Source organism: Protopterus annectens, chromosome 4.part0 (assembly GCF_019279795.1).
Source record: "Protopterus annectens isolate FY-2018-M chromosome 4.part0, PAN1.0, whole genome shotgun sequence".
In the NCBI taxonomy this organism is placed as follows: domain Eukaryota; kingdom Metazoa; phylum Chordata; order Ceratodontiformes; family Protopteridae; genus Protopterus; species Protopterus annectens.
In genome coordinates this window covers 698,762,413-698,779,680 of record NC_056733.1, presented here as the reverse complement: position 1 = coordinate 698,779,680, position 17,268 = coordinate 698,762,413, and the positions used below count along the sequence as shown (strand labels likewise).

General features: G+C 41.9%; 1 protein-coding gene across 1 annotated transcript in view; it reads right to left on the bottom strand.

The window, feature by feature from the left end:
- PXMP2 (peroxisomal membrane protein 2) overlaps window positions 1-17,268 on the bottom strand; it is a 439,334-nt gene that overhangs the window by 310,682 nt on the left and 111,384 nt on the right. The gene's annotated exons all lie outside the window — the stretch shown is intronic.

Genomic DNA, 17,268 nt, shown 5'->3' with positions numbered 1-17,268 from the left:
ACAGCTGAAGGCTCATTAGACGATGCAGACATCTGCGGCATATAGGACTCCGAAAGGGTCTCAGTACAGGCCAGAGAAGTAATTGAGTCAGGTATCAGGGGCTGTGAAAGCACCTCACTGATTTCCGAAGAACTGATGACCCGTTTAGCAGTGGTGTCATCAGAAGGCTTGGCCTTATGCGGTCTGTCTCTAGCCTTATCTTTACTTTTTTTGTAAGATCTGTGGTTTGCTGACTAATGGACACCATATCGGTAATCGGAGACGGAAGACGAAGATAACTGGCTACAAACAGAGTTCTACAACAAATAGCTCTTGCGTTAAAGAGGGCACAGAACCGACAACAGGGTACGTCGTGATCTGGGCCTAAGCAAGTGACACAGTAAGAATGAATGTCTCGGTGTAGTATTTGCTTTCCACAGGCGAGACATTTATTGACTTTTTCGGACATTGGTTAGTGCAAGAAAAAAGGAAGGATCCCCAGCGGGGTACTTAGCTTTAGACGTTTTCAGCTGAAGTTTGAAATCTGGAAACAGCCAACCGGCACTGTTGCGAATTGCTTCTGCTATGGGCTCCACGGCAAGAAAGACTGAGGTAATGGCGTCGCCTGTTCTCCTTTATAGCTCGGATGACCTGATGTAATCCAGCAAGCGACAGCAGCCGGCATACAAAACCTTGACTCTGGTATTCAGACCGACTGAGGGCTACCACAGCATGGATAACCCAATGGTTAGGACTGCAGCAGTGAAACACAAAGAAAATGTTTTACATCTTGTGCCTTAACAGCCCTTAAACATAACAAGGATGGAGGAACCACTAGACACCAGGGATAATTCAGAAGACTTGGCCCTAGGGGGAGCAGGAACGACACTAGACACTAGGGCTACTCTATACGGAGTGCCTTAAAGGCATGTATTAAAAAATGGTGCATGGAACCCAGCATACATCATAGATAAGTAGCATGCCTTAAAAAGTACTAAACTGAATTCCAACCCTCACCCCTTCCATCTCATAAAAAACAGGTTAGTCCTCTGTGCAACCACTAGACAGCAGGAATATCATATTAAAAATAAGTAATGGGAAAAAAATCATCAAGTACAAAATGGGGAAGGGATTTGAACCTTGCACTCCTTAGCACATGAATCCCCAGCATAAACCCATTGTGCTGACTGATAAGTTAGTACAGGAGGGTTTTTAACAAATAATGAGGATCTCTGGCATTATACAATGTTTGACACAGTTCATGACGTATGAGGGAGAGAGAAAGAGAGAGATACAATGAACATAAAACATACCTCTCAAACTCGTATACAAAACATCAGGATAAAAAATAAAAGTAATTAAAGATTTTCAGTATTCCTTCTACAAATGTTGAAAGCCACCAGAATAATAACTTTTACACTAGCATGCATTTACTGAAGAATATGAAGTGTGAAACTTGAATGTCTGGCATTAAGGACATACTGGAATTATCTGTGAATTACTGTGGCAGGGGAAAAAGAAGACACCCTGGATGTTCTGACAACAGGAGCAAGTATGGGATATGTGGTGTGTGTACGTGTGTGTGTTTGTATGCAGAAGAGTGATTGCGGGAGGTGCCTGTGCTAACACGATGCAGTCGCCAATAATAACTACCTCAAGAAAGTGCTGGTTTGCATGGACGATAGTTAAATCGCAATTCAAAGACATGCAGATTAGTTGATAATGAGGAATCCCCAGGACAGTCTTTAAAACAAGAAGAAAATCATATTGGCAAACAGTAAAAAAGAACAACAGACCCAAGCAAAAGTTGGCCATCTTTTGAAATATAACAAACTTATGGCTCAAATTTAAAATACTGCAAATCACTTAGGAGAATCTTGGAGATCAGTAAAATGGGTTTAAATAAGGAACTATTTATTTTCAGGAAATCTTATTTACATGATTTAGTATGTTTACTTCATCTGACAGACTGATCACCTCAGGCTTTTCTAAACTCAGCAACATAGGAGTTCTTAAAGCTCAAGCTCCTTCCCTAGCTCCCACAATGCCCCAATGCTTCCCTCATTACTCCAAATCTTCTTTGCTGTTTCAAGCATGAAATGCAGGTATCTGGAGCGCATGATACTTCTAGATGATAAGTCAAAGTTTACTTTTGTTTTCGGTGGGTTAACGCAGTTGTTAGCCTTTAAACTACTTTTAAGATAAGACAGGTCTGGGGATTCAATAAACTATGTGTAGGCTTAGCGTGAAGCCTACACTAAGTTTAAATGTCTGAGTGGTGAGCAGTATAGCTAACTGCATATGCATGCCACGCACTGTGTTTAAACATAAACAAGCACGGTTTTGTGGCCAGCAACAGTGTTGCCAGCCAGGAAACTGTGTAAAGCAACACAGACAGCCGCATCCATGTACACGTTATTATGTACAGACAAACACTGTCTGTGTGTTTGAGCGAAATGCCACAATGAATACCAGGGTTATTATTAAAGCAATGTATATAGTTCCAACATATTATTTCAAAGTATATACAGTGCAGAGTATTGTGGAAACCTGTTTCAAGCATAGCGAACAAAAGTTGTGTAAATGATCAGTAAGGGTACATAGACTGCATTAGAAATAAACAGGGGAAGTGTGTGTACTGGATATGGGCATGCAGGTGAATTGTACAAAAGAACACGGGGAAAGAGGACAGGTGAAACATGGTAATGTGCAGCAGATGAGGGCATGTCAATAAAGACAGTTGCAGCATGACCACTAATCACATATCATGATACAGTACAGACTGCACAGTGAAAGAATATGATGTGACTGTTCCACAAGGTGACTTAACAATGAAGAATATTCTTTGTGTTATTACCATCCTGACATGAACAATGGAGAGTGCATATATCAGGGATGGGATATACAATAGGGATAGGTGTATACTGTGAATTGCCTGAATATGGCTTTAATGTCAGCAGAGGTCTCAACCAAGCAGGACACAAAGTAACAGGCTCATGGACAACAGTAGACAGAAACGTGCACAGTCATGGGCAATATCAGAATAATATAACCAGCAATCCCATGTCTCTAACATAACATATGTGACTGTGCGTGATCATAGATTGTTCTGAATGAACACACTTGTACAACTATTATGAGATGTCAGCAATCTATGAGGGGGAAACAAGCACACCGTCCTGAAATGTTAACATCTGCTGGAGGTGTTAAAAGGGACACTGTTATACCTGTATGTGAGATTATGATCATTCTAGGGTAGTTGACAGGTGTGCATGGCATATATATGGCACAATCCACACTGTCACACACGTAACCTATGCCATCAATGTTGTCAAACAGCTATGTATATAATGTGCGCATCATAGGAACATGTATCACACATGCATCTGGTATAACACCTTGATGGGAGTTACACACCATCAGACACTAATGTTTATGCAACAAAAAGAATACTTAGGTGTGGCCATTAAGATGTGTGGGAGCTCATTGTGGCAAATGTGGTACAACTGAGTAACACATCCCTGGAAGATGTGTAGGAAGGTACATGAAAGAGGGTGCATTGTACTTAGTTACTGGTGTGATGAAGGCTGTGAACTATGGAAGTATAATGGCTTTTGATGTGGATGTCCTGCACATACTCAGGAGTTGGGTGCAATCATTGAGTCTCCCAATGATGTTAACATATTACAAGTGGGGCTAACAGAGACAAATGTTTGGTGCCAAAGCCATGATCTAAAGCTAAATGCAAAAACATCCCATTATTATTGCCTTTGACAAGGTGGAATTCCCCGCTAATTACAGCATTCACAACACCCCTCCCTAAGCTCAAACTCAGTGTTGTGAGACCTGGGAACACAAGTGCACCTCATAAGTAAGGGCATCACATCCAGGACTGAGGATGTTATAACACCACTGTACTCACCCTCATCAGACCACTAATAGAGTACAATACTTCCTTTTGCATGTACCTCACCATACACCTGCAGCAGCTGGGGAGACGACAGGGGTTTGTCACCAAGAAAATACAGGGCCTCCAAACCATGTCATGATATACGTGGATAGACTGAAAGCTCTGTCACTGTACCCTATATCGTATTGGCTGCTGAAAGGTGATGTGCCTGACCTATACGGCATTCTCTGACCCTGCCCTGATAGAAATGCTGCACATCCACAAATCTAATGGCACAAAAGTCACTTGCTCTAGGGATCTTAAACTAGCCTGTGACATTAACAGAATATGCTTGAGAGACACATACATATCCCAGAGACTGACACTCCTTTAGAATAAGCTTCCAAATCACATGAAGCAGATCTCCTCATTGACCCTATTCAAGTACAACTTTGAGATCGCAAATTCATTGCGGGCATGCCACCCGTGTCGCTCATGGACAAGGGTAGTAAGTGTTGACCATGGACTCGTTCTGCAAATTACAAAACCTCAGCTTTGGCCGGCTAAGAACTTGCTATATTCAACTGGACGTATAAGAGAATTTAAGTACCTTTATCTGCTCTTTTTTTTTCAAAAAAATACAGTATTTAAATTGATTTTAACTGTGTGGAAGGAATATTAGCTGAACTGGAAGTTAGTCAGTGTTTGATGAATTTTGTTATTTGCTAGTAATTACAGGTGTGGAGGTAGTCACATTCTTTGATTTCCTGTCCTTGCCTATTTAAGTGGTACAGTGTGAAATATTTTCTGCTTAAAACCTCAGCTTTGGCCGGCTAAGAACTTGCTATATTCAACTGGACATATAAGAGAATTTAAGTACCTTTATCTGCTCTTTTTTTTCGAAAAAGATACAGTATTTAAATTGATTTTAACTGTGTGGAAGGAATATTAGCTGAACTGGAAGTTAGTCAGTGTTTGCTGAATTTTGTTATTTGCTAGTAATTACAGGTGTGGGGGTAGTCACATTCTTTGATTTCCTGTCCTTGCCTATTTAAGTGGTAAAGTGTGAAATATTTTCTGTTTAAAAACTCAGCTTTGGCCGGCTAAGAATTTGTTATATTCAACTGGACGTATAAGAGAATTTAAGTACCTTTATCTGCTCTTTTTTTTCAAAAAATACAGTATTTAAATTGATTTTAACTGTGTGGAAGGAATATTAGCTGAACTGGAAGTTAGTCAGTGTTTGCTGAATTTTGTTATTTGCTAGTAATTACAGGTGTGGGGTAGTCACATTCTTTGATTTCCTGTCCTTGCCTATTTAAGTGGTACAGTGTGAAATATTTTCTGCTTAAAAACCTCAGCTTTGGCCAGCTAAGAACTTGCTATATTCAACTGGACGCATAAGAGAATTTAAGTACCTTTATCTGCTCTTTTTTTTTCAAAAAAATACAGTATTTAAATTGATTTTAACTGTGTGGAAGGAATATTAGCTGAACTGGAAGTTAGTCAGTGTTTGCTGAATTTTGTTATTTGCTAGTAATTACAGGTGTGGGGGTAGTCACATTCTTTGATTTCCTGTCCTTGCCTATTTAAGTGGTACAGTGTGAAATATTTTCTGCTTAAACACCTCAGCTTTGGCCGGCTAAGAACTTGCTATATTCAACTGGACATATAAGAGAATTTAAGTACCTTTATCTGCTCTTTTTTTTCAAAAAATACAGTATTTAAATTGATTTTAACTGTGTGGAAGGAATATTAGCTGAACTGGAAGTTAGTCAGTGTTTGCTGAATTTTGTTATTTGCTAGTAATTACAGGTGTGGGGGTAGTCACATTCTTTGATTTCCTGTCCTTGCCTATTTAAGTGGTACAGTGTGAAATATTTTCTGCTTAAAAACCTCAGCTTTGGCGGGCTAAGAACTTGCTATATTCAACTGGACGATTAAGAGAATTTAAGTACCTTTATCTGCTCTTTTTTTTCCCAAAAAATACAGTATTTAAATTGATTTTAACTGTGTGGAAGGAATATTAACTGAACTGGAAGTTTTCACTCTGCTCTTCAGTTAGTCCCACCCACCGTCTCTGTTTTTGTTTTAGTGTTAATCTTAGTGGCCTTGCAACTGCCCGCCCCTCTTGTAAATTTGTGTTTGGATACTCCCTCTGGGCCCATCTCATTTGCTCACTCAACTGAGTGCAGTGAGATCATATTCTGATTTCAGGCACTCCTACTGTGTACAAAGAGAGCATCTGGGAAACAGGAAAAAAATTTAAGCTTGTTTCCTGCCTTTCCTGTTAAGTGGTATAGACTATTTGTAGGCTTCTGAGCCCCCAAGCCCTTCTGTGTTGGAGGGAAGCCTTCTAGCTCAGTTTTTTTTCTTATAACTAGCCAGTTTTCTAGTTTCAGCACTCAAATCTGTTTCTTTGATCTCAGCACTTGTTCAGAAAAAAAAAAAAAAATGTCATCTGCTTTTACTGTACTTGTGTTTCTACCTACTTTTTTACTTTTGCATCATCTTAAAAGTACTCAATTGTATTTATTATTGCTTGGTGTAACTCATTCTAAGCCTTTTGGTTTAAACACTTGGGCTTCGAACCAGTTGTTTTGCACTGAGAGGGTTTGTGGTCTGCACTGTAGTGGCAGAACAGGTAGCTTACATCCTTCTAGGTTGGGAACTGCTGATTGAGGGCTCAGTGTCTGTTATTCTAAAAGTGTATTAATTCTGGTTTAAGCACTTGGGCTTTCAGGCCAGTTATTTTACATTAAGAGGGTTCGTGGTCTGCACTCTTGTGGGAGGAGAGGCTGGACTCTGCCCTTCTGAGCTGGGAATTTCTGGTTGAAGGCTTATAGTGCATGCATATCTGAACTGCTTCTTACTGAAGTTGGTGCCTTGTTTGCTGTGGCATAGACTGGATTCGGGCCTGCTGGATCTAGCTTTGTTTGTGTAACTTGAGCACTAATCCAGGCATTCTCTAAAGTATTCAATTGTATTTATTACTGCTTGGTAGTAACTTGATTAAAGTGTAGCTATCATTCTAAGTCTTTTGGATTAAGCACTTGGGCTTCAGACCAGTTGTTTTACATTAGGAAGGTTTGTGGCATGCACTGTGGTGGCAGGACAGGTAGCTTTCATCCTTCTAAGTTGGGAACTGCTGATTGAGAGCCCAGTGTCTGTTATTCTTAAAGTGTATTAGTTCTGGTTTAAGCACTTGGGCTTCAGGCCAGTTATTTTACATTAAGAAGGTTTGTGGTCTGCACTCTTGTGGGAGAAGAGGCTGGACTCTGCCCTTCTGAGCTGGGAATTTCTGGTTAAAGGTTTATAGTGCCTGAATATTTGAACTGTATCTTACTGAAATTGGTACACCTTGTTTGCTGTAGCATAGACTAGATCCAGGCCTGCTGAATCTAGCTTTGTTTATATGCTTGTTGTTTGTTTGCTTGTTATTTCCCTGGAATGCTAATTCCACCTAATACGCTTCTCAGCTTCTGTGGATCACTAGTGATATCTGCATTGCTTACTGTACTTATTTCCTTGTTTCACTTGAAAGAAAGTTACTGTTTGTCGTTTTGCATTTAAGTTACCTGTAACACATTGCACTTAAGTTACCTGGCACTTGCTCACTAAAGCAATTATATAAGTCAGCACTAAAAATTAAAAGCACTACACCCTCACTCCCCACTGGCCCTGGTTTTCAATTATTAAGGAATTCCCAATATTATTCTAGCATGTCCAAAGGTCAGTTGTCAATCTCCTCTCCGGTCCAGCTGATGAATCTGGGAATCTTGAGGCAATGTTACAACTGCCTCATGTACACAGACAACCCTCTCCTCCTCCCAACAAATTCCAACACATGTGAGAGATGCAACCATATAGCCAAACTGGAGGCTAAGCTCTCTCAACTCAGTACTGGCATAACCAGTCAGGAGGAGAAGGAAACCACACTCACTACAATTCCAGTCTCACACAGACCTACCACAACAGCAAACCAAACACATAATCACACAAAAACATACTTGGAGGCTCTAAATAAAGATCTGCCGAAGCAGCAGAGACCTCCAAAGCAGACACCCAAGCAGCCGCTACCCCAAAACAAAACACGTGCAACACATATCTCACAAAGCCAGTGTGCCAAACAGTCACAGCCCTTAAGACTAAACAACACACCTGATACACTTGTAATAGGTGACTCTATCGTCAGGCACACTGACGTCCCGCTCACCAGGCTGAACAAGGAGAGGGTCACGGTGAGCAGCCTGTCGGGCGCTAGGATCCGCCACATAACACAAGCACTCAGGTCACTCCAAGGCAAGTACAAATATGACTCAGTCATTGTCCATGCTGGTGTGAATGACCTGAGACGTACCTCCCTGGACTACATGAAAAGAGACATAAAGGAGCTCTCTGAGCATGTAGCCCAGGCCGGTATGACCCTGACCTTGAGTAGCATCTTACCCTCACCAAGAATGATGCCACAATATGAAGACAAGATGATCAATTTCAACAATTGACTTAAGTACTGGTGTCATTCAAAGGGGATCCAATGCCTGTCAGCTTGGGATGATATGCTCGACAAGCCATGATGCTTCGCTAGGGACTGCTTGCACCTGTCACCCCTGGGCTTTCGGATATTGGCAAAGGCTCTTGCTACCCCCATAGTGCCTTTTTAAGGCAAGGCTCAAAAGACAAACCCACCTCCATAGGTATCACAAGGGATAAGAAACGAAGAGTAATGCTCCTCAATGCCAGAAGTCTAAACCTCAAGATGCATGCACTCGAAACTCTCCTTAGCATGGAGAACATCGATATCTGTGCAGTAACAGAAACCTGGTTCAGGGCTCCCGAGAGCACCCCGGCACTACCAGGTTATACCTCATACCATGCTTTTCAGCCCCAAAACTTGGACCAAACCACAAAAGGAGGGGGAGTATCGATATTCATCAAAGATACCCACACCTCCAGGTTGGTGGCAAAGCACGAAGCATCAGAGACTATCCATGTGCAACTAACAGTGGGTAAAACTGCCTTCCAGTTTATAGCCTGCTACAGACCACCCTCCTAAACCCAGGAACCCCACTCGGCCTTCCTGAGAACACTGGAAAATATGAAGGTCTCTCCAAACACCATTATATTGGGCGATTTCAACTACCCAAACATAGACTGGGAGCATTACTCTAGCTCCAACACCCTAGCCCAAAGGTTCCTAGAATTTATAAACTCAAATGCTATGGAACAACTTGTTACCACTCCCACAAGAGGGGAAAACATACTGGACTGGATCATCACCAACATGGGGACTCTATGCTCCAGACCAGAAGTGTATCCCTCACTGGTAAGATCAGACCATAAACTAATCTCACTGGATATTCACATCCCGACCCTAACCCCCTGCCCAGAAAACCACAGTGAAACACTTCTCTAAAGCAAATTTCACACTCCTCAAAACTGAGGTGGAATCCTTCAAAGCCCCCGGGCCTGTGGAAAATACGGCCCAGACCGCAGAATCCTTTATAAACGCATTCTATGAACACCTTCAGGAATGCATGGATCATGCGATCCCAAATAAAACCAAGACCCAATCCTCCAAAGGCAGACGTCCTGTCTGGTGGACCCCAGCCATAAACAAACTATACAATAGAAGGAGGAAGCTACTAAATGATAGAGCAAAATCCCAAAAAGGGAAGGCATCACTGATCAGTATTAGCAAAAAACTACGGGCACACATAAAATTGTCTAAGGCCAGCTTCGAGAGAAAAACTGCACAGGACAATAAGGATAATCACAAGGCTTTCTTTAGTTATGTTAGGAACCTGGGTGGTAATTCCCAGATATGCTCAGAATTAGTCCAAAATGACAAAAAATACACTGAACCCACAGACATTGCCAACATCCTAGCTGACAGGTTCAGTGCAAACTCCCCCCCCCCCTCCCCACCAAAAGGGCAAATATCTATCCCAGCAGAGTGCTGCCCCCCTGACATCTCAGGTGCTCAGGTAAGAGCCACCCTCTCCAAAGCAAAAAACACAGCATCAATGGGACCAGATGGTGTTCCGGGCTGTGTCATACATGAACTCCAAGAAGAGCTAAACCCAAACATAAAACTACTGTTCAATCTCAGCCTTACTACAGGATATGTGCCCAAAGAGTGGCGTACAGCAACAGTGGTCCCTCTCCATAAAGGTGGTGCCTCAACGGATCCTGGAAACTATCGCCCCATAAGCCTGACTAGCTTGGTCTGCAAAGCTATGGAAAGGATCATCATGGACCTCATAAATAAAGATATTGGGGACCTACAAACACTGGATCCTACCCAGTTTGGCTTTGTTAAGGGCAGATCCTGCCTCTTAAACCTGATTGATTTCTTTGAAACAGTCACCAAGGTCATTGACGAGGGGAAGGTGGTCCACACAGCCTACCTGGACCTCGCAAAAGCCTTCGATACAATACCCCACTCGGGCATTATAGATAAGCTCACCAGCTTAAATATAAACCCCTATGTCACTAGATGGATTGCAAACTGGCTCAAGGACACAACCCACATGGTTAGAATTGCTGGAGCCATGTCAGACTCCAAACCAGTTACAAGTGGTGTCCCACAAGGCTCAGTCCTGGGACCTCTCTTGTTCGGTATATATTTCTCGGAGGTACAGGCCAATACGGAAGGACTGTGGCTGACCAAGTTCGCAGATGACTGCAAACGGCGCCATAATCGACTCTCCAGCCGATACAAGCATCCTCCAAAAGGGCCTCATAAAAACAGACAACTGGTGCCAGAGCCATGGCCTCAAGCTAAATGCCAAAAAGTGTATAGTCATCCCCTTTGGTAAAAACAAAGTGCCCACAAATTACCACATAGGTGGTAATCCATTAAGTACAGAAGAAGTAATTAGGGACCTGGGGACCCAAGTTGATAGCAATCTCTCATTTGACAACCACGTGGCCAAAGTGGTTAGAAAAACATTTTATATAGCCCACCTAATCATGAAGGGATTCATATCTAGATCAGGGGAGGTCATCGTGCCTCTTACTCATCCCTCATCAGGCCCATAATTGAGTACAATGCCCCTTTTGGGATGTACCTTACCAGACACCTGCAGCAACTGGAAAGACCCCAAAAGTACCTCACCAAGAGGATCAAAGGGCTCAAACAGATGCCATATGCTGCCCGGTTAAAGAAACTCCAGCTCTACTCAGTGGCATACCGCCTGTTCAGAGGCGATCTGTGCCTGACGTATAAAGCCATGTCCAACCCGGAATTAATGGACATGCTGCACCTCAGAAAATCCAAATCCCATCGAGCTACGCTCGAGAGACTTGAACCTCAGCACTGAAATAAATAGGACATGCTGGAGGGACAGATTCATAACCCAGAGGCTCCCTTCACTCTGGAATAAAATCCCAGTCCAGGTTAGGCAGAGTCCCTCATTGACTCTCTTCAAGAGGAATCTTGATGAGTGGATGGGAGATCGTAGGTTTACCCCGGGTATCACTTCTGTGTCACTGTTAGACAGAGGCACAGTATACTAACCTCGAAAAAGGGCATAGCAAAATAAATTTAAAATGGGTGGCGAAAGCCAAACACATTCTGGCTAGGCTTATAAATGCCCTAGGGCAGATAGCCTAGTATGAACCTATGATCCTATAAGGACAATTTAGGCTACTTTGGATGAACATGGCTAAGCTTGTAAGAGCTCTTCGGGCTGCTAGACTAGTAACCTCCTATGAACCTATGTCAACAGTTCTCGGGGGGGCCTATTACTACAGCTGTTATAGAAGGAGCATATAATGCAATTGTAGAAGGAGTGTGTAATGCAATGATAGCAATGGCCATCAATACATTAGCTCACATCACAGATTGTAATACCCTCTTGTAGCCATACTGTACATCCACACTTCAAACAGAGCACATGTCAATGACAGCAACACTGACATTTTAACTGATCATAGGGTCAAAGGACGCTATTACCCTGATGGCCAACATCACATGAAATCCTAGCCATTATAACATGAAAATAAAAATGCCTAAATGTATATTATAGAAGACAGTAAGACTACTGTGGTATGTGTATATTTGTTGGATTTCATTACATTCTGCCACTCTTCATATAGGACATGTGCACCACACCATGACCGACTTAGCAATTACACATGTAGTGGTCTGGAAATAGCTTGCATAGGCTCGTGGAGGACTCTGCCTCATGATGTTTGTATGCATATCTAGTGTGTATGCATATTTATTGTGTAGGCAAAAAATATGAATGACATACAATGTCATAGTAGCAACACCACATATGACTGACTGTAACACTGTCACATTGCACTTTATGGAGTATTGCAGCATCACTGTATGCTGAGGAGAAAATGTTAAGACCAAATTGTCTCATGTATGTACAGACACTCAAGTAGCTTGCTGTCAGATTAGAACACCTATATGTGTAGTTAAAGTAGCTTGCAAACACAACAGTTAATGTTACAACCACAGCACAGGATGGTTTTGAGTACTGTCAGAGTGTATATTACACAGGATGACATAATCACTGTATGCTACAACAAGATGTGGACTCACATATTGTTCTAAAACTACCGAACTATTTTCAGAACACAGTACTTAACACAAGTGCCACAGCAAAATTCTGGCTTTTATAGTGTTGGAGAATACTTTATAGTTGATGACAACAGGAGATTATAGTGAGAGGAGGATGGTAATAGCAGTGTCCCACATGCTGGAGTAAAATGCTCTCTCTAATGTCAAAACCAAGTGAACACACACACACACACACACACACACACACACACACACACACACACACACACACACACACACACACACACACAACCAGTTGACTGCAGCAAGAACAGAACCCCTACCTACTGAAGTACACCAACTAGACACCTCAGTATTTAACTCAAGTGCCACAGCACAAGTCTGACTTGGAGAGTGTTGGACAACACTTTATAAGTAATGACATCAGCAGTGTCTGGTGAGGAAAAGATAGTAATAGCAGTGCTCCACATGCTAGTGTAAAATGCTCTCTCTAATGTCAACCAAGTAAACACACACACAGATACACACACACACACACACACACACACACACACACACACACACACACACACACACACACACACACACACACAAACAGTAGGAGACCACAGTGAGAACAGAACCTCTATTATCTAAGTACACAGACTAGAGAACTTAGTACTTAATGCAAGCACCATGACACATGTCTGTCTTTTACAAGGCTGCAGGACAATTTATAGTGGATAACATCATCATTGGATGTTTGAGAGAAGTTGTTGGGAGGCCTGAATGAAATGGATATGTAGGTATGTACAACTGTCAAAATATTGGTACACCATGGGATTGTAGTGATGACTGCAGAATACACAGTTATGCTCTACTGACTAGAGACACACACAACACACACACATACACACACACACACACACACACACACACACACATATGACAATTGACTGCAGTAGGATTAGAACCCCTATCTAAATACACAGACTAGAGAACTCAGTACTTAATGCAAGCATCATGGCATAAGTCTGACTTTTACAAGGCTGCAGGATAATTTACAGTGGATGACATTGTCATTGGATGTTTGAGAGAAGATGTTGGGAGGCCTGTCTGTAATAGACAGCTAGCCATGTACAACTGTCAAGCTATTAAAGATCTGAATGTTGCCAGACTGATGAATGTGCAAAGGGTAGCATTTGCTGTTGTGTTTCCATGTGCAGTTGGAAAAAAAGGCAGTTTTGCAAACTATATGCAAACAGCTGTCTACATTACTACAGCAACTAGAAAGGATGCAGAAATACCTCACAAAGAGGATTACCGGCCTCAAAAAGATGCCCTACGCAGACCGTCTCAAAAAACTCCAGCTTTACTCTGTCGCATATCACCTACTCAGAGGTGATCTCTGCCTAACATACAAAGATATGTCCAACACAGACCTGTTGGACATGCTCCAATTAAAGAGATCTCAATCCCTCTGAGCTACACACTCTAGGGACCTAAACCTTGTCATCACAATAAACAGAACATGCTGGAGGGATAGATTCCTGTCCCAGACTTCTCATACTCTGGAACAAACTACCTATCTATATCAAACAAAGCTCCTCATTAGCACTCTTCAAGAAAAATTATGATGACTGGATGGGAGATAGGAAATTCACCCCGGGGATCACTTCTGTGGCTCTGCTCGACAGGGGCACAGGAAAATAATTTTCTTGGGTGGCGAAAGCCAGGCTACCTTTTTGGCTAGGCTTATATAGGCCCTAGGGCCAATAGCCTAGTACCTACCTATGAACTACAAGTACTGGAAAATCTGAATGTGTACTGCCAGTATAAAGATGCCCATGGTATATAAGAAAGCATTTTTATTTATTTCTGTAGTGTAGTTGATATACTTGTGAACAAGTACTAAGATACCAAGTTTCAAGGGCACGGGTGCAGGTAACAGATGGCTACAATGTAAATATGTGTTTTTTCCATAAAAAGTGCCTTCACTTTGTTTGTGTTCATACATATACTTTCATGGGATGAAGACTAAATAGACAGTAAATATGAGTAATACATGCTATTGTGCACTTTCTATGGAGCATTGCCGAGTAGTTTGTTTGTGTGATCGATGGCAAAATGTTTGCGCATGCGAGAAACATATTTATACTGCTTTCCCTGTTTGCGCGCAGTTAAGTGGTGAGCAAAAGCGAGCTTTTGCCTCATTAAGGAAGAAACACACCTGCTGCTTAGCTGACTCTGTGGCAGCAGGTGTAAATGCATTGACAGATTTCTTTTGTAGCACAGATGATACAGGGTTCAAATCCAGGTGTATCAAATAGTTGTGAATATGTAATTATAATGCAATGAAATAATTCTTTATTCTACATTCACTGTGTGTTACCTTAGTGCAGCATGTTTAAGTAGCATTGCATGGAGGTAGCCACATCATTGAAGAGACAATCACAGTCATTCGTCTTTGGTGCACAATGCCAAATTACACGCAAACACAGAGGACAAAAAGTGAAGGCCTTCGATATTTTTTTTCACTTATGTGTGTGGTGTGTGATCCTATTTTTTTACCACATTAGAGGTGTTAAAATAGGGTAGATAGGAAAGTGGTGAAATGGGGGGCAAGCAGGGGGGGGCAAAGGAAAAGCAATACAGCAATGTGCAGAAGGGATGTAGGAAAGAACCATAGCTATCCATTTCTTCAAAAGTTTAAAATGAAAATATGTACAGAATGTTAGCTGTATTTGACAACAACACAATCATGTTGTACAGCCAATTGGACTGAAACAAGTGTGTTAAGAAGACACCTGTGTGAAGTGGAGAGCTATGTATGGAATGACATATTTTTGGGACAGGTGCTTTTTTTTTACTTCATTAAGAGAGGAATGTTGGTTAAGGGATGTAGGTATTCCTAGGTTAGGTAAGTGGGGTAGGTGAGGAAACAGATACAGACAAACAAGACAAGACACAGGAACAGTGAGTGACACAACAGGTTGGGGGGACCAAGCATGGGGATAGTGAGAATCTAGTCCTCTCCCGTAGGACTGTCATCACTGTTTCCTTACTCTGATGGCTGTTGGAGTGCTTGACATCTCCTCCTCCGGACCATAAAAGAGAGCATCCTCTCCATCTGGGGTAGGAGTGCACCAATGGTGGTGTGCATGACCCTATGCACCAAGCCTGGCTACTCCTGGCAGGTGAAAAAATCACCACCTCTGCCAGTGCTACCAGAGGGTACTACAGCATCAGCTGCCAGGGTAGGGCTACCTGATGTGGAGGCCCAGATAGTGCATGGGGCAGCATAGGCAGTACTGCCCGATTGGGTCCCAGATGTGCTGAACATTGGTGCAGGAGCCGGTGGACAGCGGGCAGGCTGACTCATGGGAGATGGCTTATGTGCTGTAAAGCAATTTGTGATTTGTCAGAGATGAATGACATAGAAACATTTTGACAACACATAGAAAAATAAAAAAAGAGAGAGAAGGGTTGGGGTAAGAGAAAAAAGAGGCAATTAGTACCATCCTATATGACATACAATCCATTATCACAATAATAAGGTATTTATATTCATCTGTACTTTTACATTTAAGCATACTTTTTAACAACTGCAAAGTATAAGTAATGACTGCTCAAAGTAATCCTTGCAATGTGCGTAAATTGCACATAAGCTTGTTCAGACTATACACATTAAGTTAGCAGGGCATTTATACTACTTCTGTTGAAATTAAATTAAGATTTTTTAAAGGATTTTACTTGTATTTATTTGTTACTTGTGGTATTTGAACTCACAACGTCTAACTACAGTATCGTCTGACTACAGTATTACACTTGAGTCCAACAGTTGGCTTGAGCTACAGACTGAAGTATGCATGCCTGCCCTGCTTTTACAGTTACGATATGCATGGTTAATTTGCTACTACTGTATGGAAGAGCAATACTTTAGCTAAAATAATAGTTATGTTGTGCTGCATACAACCCCCCTTGCTTCCCTCAGTCTCTCTAGCATAGACAACTCTATTTATCATAATCTCTTGGTTGACTGTGGAATAAAGAGAAGAGAAAAAGAGAAGAGCGCAATGCATACCAGTCTTGCCTACATCCAACTTTCTATCTACTATAAATTCTCTTTATCACTATACTTACGAAACCGTGAGCTGTCAGCAGTCCTGAACTCATCCAGGCACTGGTTGAGTATATTCCATGTGCACCTTTTCAGGTCATTAAAATGATGCCTACACTGTTCTTCAGTGTGTGGAATGCTAGCTGCACTGCAGCCCATGCCTCAGATTTGTACTGGGAGCGAATAGAGTCCCCCTGTAAGAGCCTTCGGCTGTGGCATTTTACAAAGAGTCCAATGAAGATTCTGGACTCCTCAACACCACAACTCTGCACCCTAATGTGTGCATCTTCCTTCTACCAAAAGACATGTTCAACCAGGGAAAACAGTAATAGCACAAACTGATTTCCCACCAATGCATGTTATCATGTTTACTGGTAGTGCACAAACCCTAACAATGATGCAAACCGCGTTTGCAAGATATTAAGCAGGCAACAACAGTGCCAAGCAGAGAGGAAAGTAGCTTTTGAAACTGGAAGGTTAATCTGACACTTGGCATTAGTTTGAGGTTTTCTTGCTGCTGTAACTGTTAGGTGATTTAACTTTGCAGACATGTACTGGGGGGTTATAAATGTTATGACCTGACACATTTTTGTGTGGCTTTACACAGTCAGAAAATTATTTTTTATGATGTGGGATTCAAACCTATGAATAAGAGACAAAACATTTTCTTCCACAGCAGTGACTTTTCATCCTTGCTACTGAAGAAGTGCTTCTCAAGACATACTCATGAATTATATGTAAATAGACATGACAGTCTGAGGG